The sequence below is a fragment of the Mustela putorius genome, unplaced genomic scaffold (genome assembly GCF_011764305.1).
Source record: "Mustela putorius furo isolate JIRA1106 unplaced genomic scaffold, ASM1176430v1.1 tig00003923_pilon_pilon_pilon, whole genome shotgun sequence".
Classification (NCBI taxonomy): Eukaryota; Metazoa; Chordata; class Mammalia; order Carnivora; family Mustelidae; genus Mustela; species Mustela putorius.
In genome coordinates, this window is record NW_025422068.1 from 13,646,863 (window position 1) to 13,654,885 (window position 8,023).

General features: G+C 35.9%; 1 pseudogene; it reads right to left on the reverse strand.

Moving 5' to 3' along the window:
* Positions 1 to 5,985: 5,985 nt before the first annotated feature.
* Positions 5,986 to 6,915, reverse strand: LOC106004653 (annotated as a pseudogene).
* Positions 6,916 to 8,023: the final 1,108 nt, after the last annotated feature.

The following is an 8,023-nucleotide window of genomic DNA, read 5'->3' on the forward strand; positions in this document are numbered from 1 at the left end:
AGTGTCCTTCTTCATCTCCTGTTATTATCTTTTGCTTAGAATCTAGTTTGTCTGATGTAAGTATTGCAAATCTGGCTTTTTTAAAATATCTGTTACATGATAAATATTTTTTCATCCACTCACATTCAATCTACAGATGTCTTTAGATTAAAAATGAGCCTTTTGTAGGCAACATATAGATTGATATTTTTGTTTTGTTTTGTTTTGTTTGTTTTATGGACTTTATGAAAAGACACAGTGTCTTCTCATTGGAGTGCTTAATCCATTTACATTTGGAGTGGTTATTGATAGATATGTATTTAATGCCATTTTATTACTTGTTTTGTCATTTTTTTTCTGCAAGTTTTCTCCATCTAGTCTTTATCACTTTTGGTCTTGCCTTTCCACTCAGAGGTCTCTATTATTTCTTTTAGGACTGATTTAGTGGTTACAATATCCTTTGGTTTTTGTGTGTCTGGGAAACTCTTTATCACTCCTTCTATTTATCCAGCCTTCCTGGATAGAGTATTTTTGTCTACAGATTTTTCTCATTAAGCAGGATGAATATATCATGTTACTTCCTTCTGGCTTGCCAAGTTTCTGTTCAGAGATCCAGAGCTAGCTGGATGTGTCTTCCCTAGTAAGATTAACACTTATTTTCTTTGTTCTTTTAACACTTTTTTCTTTATTATTTTTTATATTATTTTTCTTTATTTAGTTCACAAATTTAACTATAGCATGTGTTCATTTGGTCTGCTTTTCTTGCTTTTGTTGGGATTCTTTATGCATCCTGGATCTAGATGTTTGTTTCCTTCATCAAATTAGGGAAGTTATCAGTTATACTTTCCTCAATAAACATCTGCCCCCTTTTCCATCTTTTCCTCTGAGACTTATATATTATGAATGTTATTATGCTTGATGGAATCATTGAGTTCCCTAAGACTGTACTCAAGTTCTATAATTCTTCTCTATTTCTTTTATTCAGTTTCATTAACTTATAGTATTTTATTTTTTATTTCACTTATTCATTCCTCTGCTTCTTCCATCCTTGTGTTCATTGCATTCACTGTGTTTTGAAACAATTATTACAGTTTTCATCTCTTTCTGTTTTAAAATAATTATTTATTTTAGAGAGGAAGAGTGCAAGGAGGGAGAAAGAGGAAGAGAGAGAAAAAAATTTCCCTCTGATTATGAAGACCTTCACAGACTTGATCTCAGGACCCTGAAATGGTGACCCAATCAAGAGTTAGACATTTAACCAATGGATCCACCCAGGGACCCCAGCTTTCATTTCTTACTTTCTTTTTTTTTTTTTTAACGAATTTATCTCTGCAGTAAGAACCTCCCTTCCATTCTTTTCTCAAGTCCAGTGAGTACCCTATGGCTGTTACTTTAAATTCTTTATCAGGCCAATTATTTATATCATTTTCACGCAGGTTTCTCACAGTGACCTTGTGTTATTTCATTTATGATGAATTCCGCTAGCATTTTGTAAATGTCTCTGTCTTCATCTCTGTGTTATAAAATCCTGTTTTATTCTGGCCCCTGAAGTTAATGGCTTTATGATAAAGAAATTATAGTATCCATGCCTGGTGCTTCAGGGGGTGTATCCTGTGTATGCTTCATGCACTCCATTGGAGACACTCCATTTTGGCTGCTGTGTACTTTGGGCCAGTCATCTGAAGAGGCTGTCCTTGCCTGATGTGGGCAGTTTGGTCCTTGGTCAGGTTGCTGGAATTTAACTCGGTGTGATCAGGTCTGCTTGCTAAACAAGACCTGGTATTATTACCATTAGAATTGAAGCCTACGAGAGCTCTATGTTCAGAAGACTTGCTGTGGACAAGCTCTTCTTTTGGTTTTGTGTATAAGAGGCTTACCACACTGGGACTAAGGCTATTTTGACCAGGAACGGGTGTATCACCAGAATGCAGAGGTGTGGGACTCTATGTAAGCAGGTTAGCTAGCCAGTGTAGTCCTCGTACTTTTTACCCCAGGTAGTCTACCCCAGGAGTGGGGGAAGGAAATTTTTCTAGCCATCTTCTTTTCCTTGGGAAAGGGGTCTCCATGCTTGTTGCTTTCAGGGAAGCACTCTTAGAAGAGTGAATAATCTCTCCCTTGTGTGTCCTAGGACTTTTTCAGTCACTTTTTTCATCCTATTTGACTCTGGGTTATTTATCTTCCCAGGACTTTTGCAGTCATTGTTTTCAGCCTATTTGACTCTGGGTTATTTATCTTCCTTCTCTCCATGATTGGCACAGTGCTCTCAGGGCTCTATTTCAGTCAAGCCTGCTGATTTATTTTTAAATTTAAATTCAATTAATTAACATATATTTATTATTGGTTTCAGAGGTAGGTGTCAATGATTCATCAGTCCTATATAATACCCAGGACTCATTACATCATGTGCCTTCTTAATGTCCATCACCCAGGCACCCGATCCCTCCACTCACCTCCCCTCCAGCAACCCTCATTTTGTTTCCTATGTTTAAGATTCTCTTACAGTTTATCTCTTTCTCTGATTTTATATTGCTTTATTTTTCCTCTCTTCCCCATGATCCTCTGTTTTTTCTCTTAAATTTCACATATCAGGGGTGCCTCGGTGGCTCAGTGGGTTAAAGCCTCTACCTTTGGCTCAGGCCATGATCCCAGGGTCCTGGGATCGAGTCCCTCATTGGGCTCTCTGCTCATCAGGGAGCCTGCTTCCTCCTCTCTCTCTCTCTCTGCCTTTCTACTTGTGATCTCTGTCAAATAAATAAATAAAACATCTTTTTAAAAAATTCCACATATCAGTGAGATCATATAATTATCATTCCCTAATTGACTTTTTTCTCTTAGCATAATACCCTCTAGTTCCATCAACAGCATTGTAAATGGAAAGATTTCATTTCTTGATGGCTGAGTAGCATCCCATTATATATATATTCACATCTTCTTTATCCATTCACCAAGCTTGCTGACTTTTAAAAATGGAGTATTTGGGGGCAACTGGGTGACTCAAACAATTAATCCTCTGACTCCTGATTTTGGCTATGGTCATGATCTCCAGATCTTGAGACTGGGCCCTGCATTGAGCCCTCTACTCAGGGGGGAGATGCTTCTTCCTTTCCCTGTGCCCCTCCCCTTGCATTATCTCTCTCTCTTTTTCTCTCCCTCTCTAAATAAAATAAATTAAAAAAACAAAACAGACAAGCAACAAACAAAACTCCAGGCTTTAGGAATAGAATGTGAGTAGAGAACTGCAGTGGTTTTCTGGGAGAGGGTCTCCTATGTTGGGATTGAGTCAGGTTTGACTTAGAAATTCAGTTGTGCCAGACTGCCAGGACATGATATTTGGAACTAACAGGCTTAGCAGCCAGTTTTGGGGTGGAGCTACCCTGGTCAGGTGACTGAATGAATTTGTGCTGAGGGTCAGGGAAGGAAAATGGTGCCTACTAGCTCCTTTGTCCCCAGAGTGGTGTCTCCATGAAAGTTACCTTCCATGAACATGGTCCAAGAATGAATAATCTTCCCCCATGTGCCCTAGATGGTCCTCAGATCTTTTTCTCTGCCTCTGGCTGTTTGCCTGCCTTCTCTCCATGAATAGGGTAGTACCTGCATGGCTCTATCTCAGCAAAGTTTGCAGACCTTTAAACTCTAGTCTTCAAATCCTAACAGGTTGCAAAAACTCAGCTCCTCTCCTTTCCCCAGCCAATGGTTTTGAGGAATTCTTCTCCTTGAATATTTCCCTGTGTACTCCCTCTTCTCTCTTTTTTCTCTGACCAGGGCTTCCTCCCTTGCATAGCACTCATGATTCATTTCTCCCTAAAACTACTGCACTCCCCACTCAATGTGGCCTCTACTTCTATTTGTGGAATTTGTTCTGTCATTCCTCAAGTCAATTTCTAGTGTATTCAGAATGATTTGACAGATAGCTAGTTGTGTTCAAAGAATGAGATGACCTTAAGGTCCTCTTAAGTGCCATCCTAGCTCCAGGCTTTGGAGTGCCATCCTAGCTCCTCACCCCTCATTCTTTTAATATAGTATTTTATCCTTAATTTGGACTGGATTTATTTTTGATAAAAAATAAATTGACTTTAGTTAAGAAATTTAGATGATCGAGTCCCTCATTGGGGATCAGTCCCTGATCATGTTTCAAATCCCAAATTAATTTAATAATAAAAACTTGCTGGTAAATGTTTAATGAGCATTTGGTCCCTGAATTTAAGCAGTGAATATCTTCTTTTTGCAGAAATTAAAATTATGTTATGAGATAAGAAGTTAAGTCTTCCATCTTAAGCAAATGCTTACTTTTGAAAATATTACCATATTATCATATAGCTTCTTGTGATGAGAATATTTCCCATTATATATTTTAGGAAAATTCATACTTATGCCATTCCCAAATCAAGCTCATAATCAGTTAATAGTCTATAAATCTTTAAAGGTTCACTTAGTTTTAGTATAAAGATATACAAATATATATATATATATATATATATATATATATATATATATATGTCATAGAATGTGGTTCTTCTATTTTTAAAGAAAAATACTTATTTCCAATTCGAATGCATCAGTCATAAATCCCCGTCATGTTTGGGATAATACAGGGCTTCTTACATTTTATTCTAGATTTCTTATTTATATGTTATCTCAGAAAATGTAGAATATAACAGAATTATTCCTTAAACAGTGATGGAGATATACATATACATGAATTATTCCTTAAACAGTGATGGAGATATACATATCTCCATCACTGATATATCTATATCTATATCTATATCTATATCTATATCTATAACAGAAGACCTCACCCAAATCAAACCCCCCAATTCTGGTTGACTAGAGTTATGAGAATACAAAATGTATAATGAAATATTCATAACAGAAATTATCTTATAAAAGGTTAACAATATCTTTGGGGGAAGTAAAAGTTGAGTGTTTAGGGGAACGCTTTGGAAGTGGCTCTGATTGATTTCTCAGAAGTATATAGTATGTAAACTCCATCAATTTTTCATACAATAGTTCTTAGTATTTAATAATCCATTTTTCTTCTCCTCAATCATAATTATTTATACTGTGGTATACCTGAAATAAGCTGTTTTCTTATGATTCATCTAGATTCCCCTGGGGTCCTCTCATTAAAAAAATATAAATTTCATTTCCTTTCTAATGTGGGAGGACTTCTAAGTTCATGAAGAATTTTATCCTTAATCTCTCTATCTATCATATCAATCAGGAGAGCCAGTGTCCACTATTTAAGAGTAAACTTTAATAGAAATAAAACAAATAACCATCTATCAATACTGATAAGTAGATACTAGATATATTATTTTTCTTTATAGAAATTTCTTTATAGAAATCTTTATAGAAATTTTTCTTTATAGAAATATTTATAGAAAATTATAGAAATTTTCTTTATAGAAATTTTAAAGAAATCTGGCAATGGTATAACATGTATTATTCTTTTCTTCTCTTTTCAATATTTTGAGGATACATACTAAGCATATTAGAAGTAATACACTGAATAATACTATCAAGCTGGTTTGCTTCCATTATCACTTCTACATATTAGCAAAACCTTATTTTTTAAAAGATTTTATTTATTTATTTATTGGTCAGAGAGAGTGAGCACAGGCTAGCAGAGTGGCAGCAGAGGCAGAGGGAGAAGTAGGCTTCTGCTGAGCAAGGAGCATGATGTGGGACTTGAGGACTTGATCCCAGGATACTGGGATCATGACCTGAGCTGAAGGCAGCTGCTTAAGCAACTGAGCCACCCAGGCATCCCTTAGCAAATCCTTATTGCCCAAAAGGAAGAAATAATGACCTTTTCCTTAGTTGAAAAATTATCACAAAGAAAACAAAAAGAGTGATGAAGCATATACATGTTATCAAATTTCAATTACATTAATCTTCTAAATTATTTTAGTTACTGCCTTCTATCCTGGAATAATATTGCTAAAGAATATACAAGGTGCAAGTAATCTACTTCTGAGGCCACAGGACTAATGAGAACTTACTCTACATTTTTATAGAGCACATCCTCTGAATTAGACTTCTCAAGGTACCTATAACCTCCTTGTTTCTCAGGCTGTAAATAATGGGGTTGAGCATTGGGGTCAGGATGGTGTAAAAGACAGCCAAGGCCTTGTCCTCTGTTGGAGATCAGAGGGATCTTGGGCGTAAGTGTAAGCAAAGGGTGCATAGTAGAAAGTCACCAGTTGGGTGGGTGCTGCAGGTCAAATAAGCCTTCTTCCTCCCCTCTGTTGACTGCCTGTGGCAGATGGCAAATAGAACCCAGCCATAGGAACATGCAATGCCAAAGAAAGGAAACACAATCAAGAGTGTGGTGCTTACAAACTGTGTATTCATAGACCCAGGTGTCCATGCAGGCCAGAGTCAACATGGAAGGGACATCACAGAAAATATGGTTGATAGTCCTGGATCAGCAGTAAGGTATATGGAGGGCATATACAGTGTGGGCACAGGAGTTGATTGAGCCCATTATCCAAGATCCTATTATCATCAAAGCACATATTATTTTCTTCATATGAATGGGATAGTGGAGAGGAAAGCAAATAGCCACACAGTGATCATAGGCCATTGAGGCCAACAATAATCCCTCTCCACTGGCTAAAGTCAAGAAGAGGAAGCTCTGAACCCCACACCCAATGAAAGAAATAGTCTTGTTCCCAAAGAGATAATCAAAAGCCATCTTGGGGACAATAGTGGAGATGTAGTTCAGGTTCATGAGGGAGAGCTGGCTAAGTAGATAATACATTGGTGTGAGGAGATGGTATCCACAAGGATGAGGATGATCATGGACAGGTTGCCAAAAAGAGCCATTAGGAAAATGAGAACAATGAGAATGAAGAAGAACAAGCCAATTCTTGATGGTGGAAACAACCCCAATAAGAAGAAATCTGTAGAAGTTTGGTTATTATATTCCATAGGGCATTAATTTAGTTTTTCTTAAAGACAGACACACATAAAGTATAAAAAACAAGTTCTCATTAATTCATTATCTGTGATTCATTAAGGAGACACTGCAACTTAAAATAGTAATAATAATCAGAGTGCTTGTGTAGGTCAATCTGTTAACAGGCTGACTTGGCTCAAGAATCTTGATCCCAGGGTCCTGGGATCAAGCTTCACACTGGGCTCCCTTCTCAAAGGGGAGCCTGCTTCTCCCTCTTTTGCTGACCCTTCCTCTGCTCTTGCACTCTCTCTCTCAAAAAACTCACATTTTTTCCTCATAGATAAAATTTTATGAGGCAAACATCTATGTCTAAATATGTAAAAACTATTTTACAGAAATCTTCTCAATTTTTGAGAATTATGTATTTTTGTAATGACTTTATTAATATATGTGTATTTTCCTACATAAATATAACTATTAACAAAGTCAGAAATTATATCTTATATGTAGGCATTATAAATCAATATAAATGAATTAAACTACAGACTCATTTGAATATAATTTTGTGACTCTTAGGAGATGTTTTTTTAATCATTAAGTCCAATATTTCTGGAATTATAATAGCCTATTAGTTCATATTGTAGATATATATTCATGTCCTTTGATTTCTAGTCAAAAAGCCTATCAAATCAAGATTTTTAGCATGTATCATTTTTCCTTCTTTTTTTTCTGCAGAATGGCAGAAAATTACTTCAAATTACTTTGAAATTTTTTGTCATATACTGTTTTCACAAAACAATTTTATTCATCCGTCTCACCCAACTTCCAAAAACACTAGTTTAAGTAAACCCTTTTCATGAGAACTTACTCTTTAACTTTTCTTGTAGCTTTCATGACTCTGTTCAAGTGCTTTGAAAAAAGATGTGCATTCTGTTCACCCGATTCCCAGTAGTTACATGATATTATGCACTGTGTTATTACACATCTCTTTTACTTATTCATTTTTGTTTGTTTCTTTTTGTGTATTTAAAATTATTTTCATTCTAAATAAGTTTGAGTTCACCAAATATGTGAATTATCCCTCTGTCATAAAATTCAGTTAACATAATAATAAGTAGACGGAGAACTTAACATGATGGA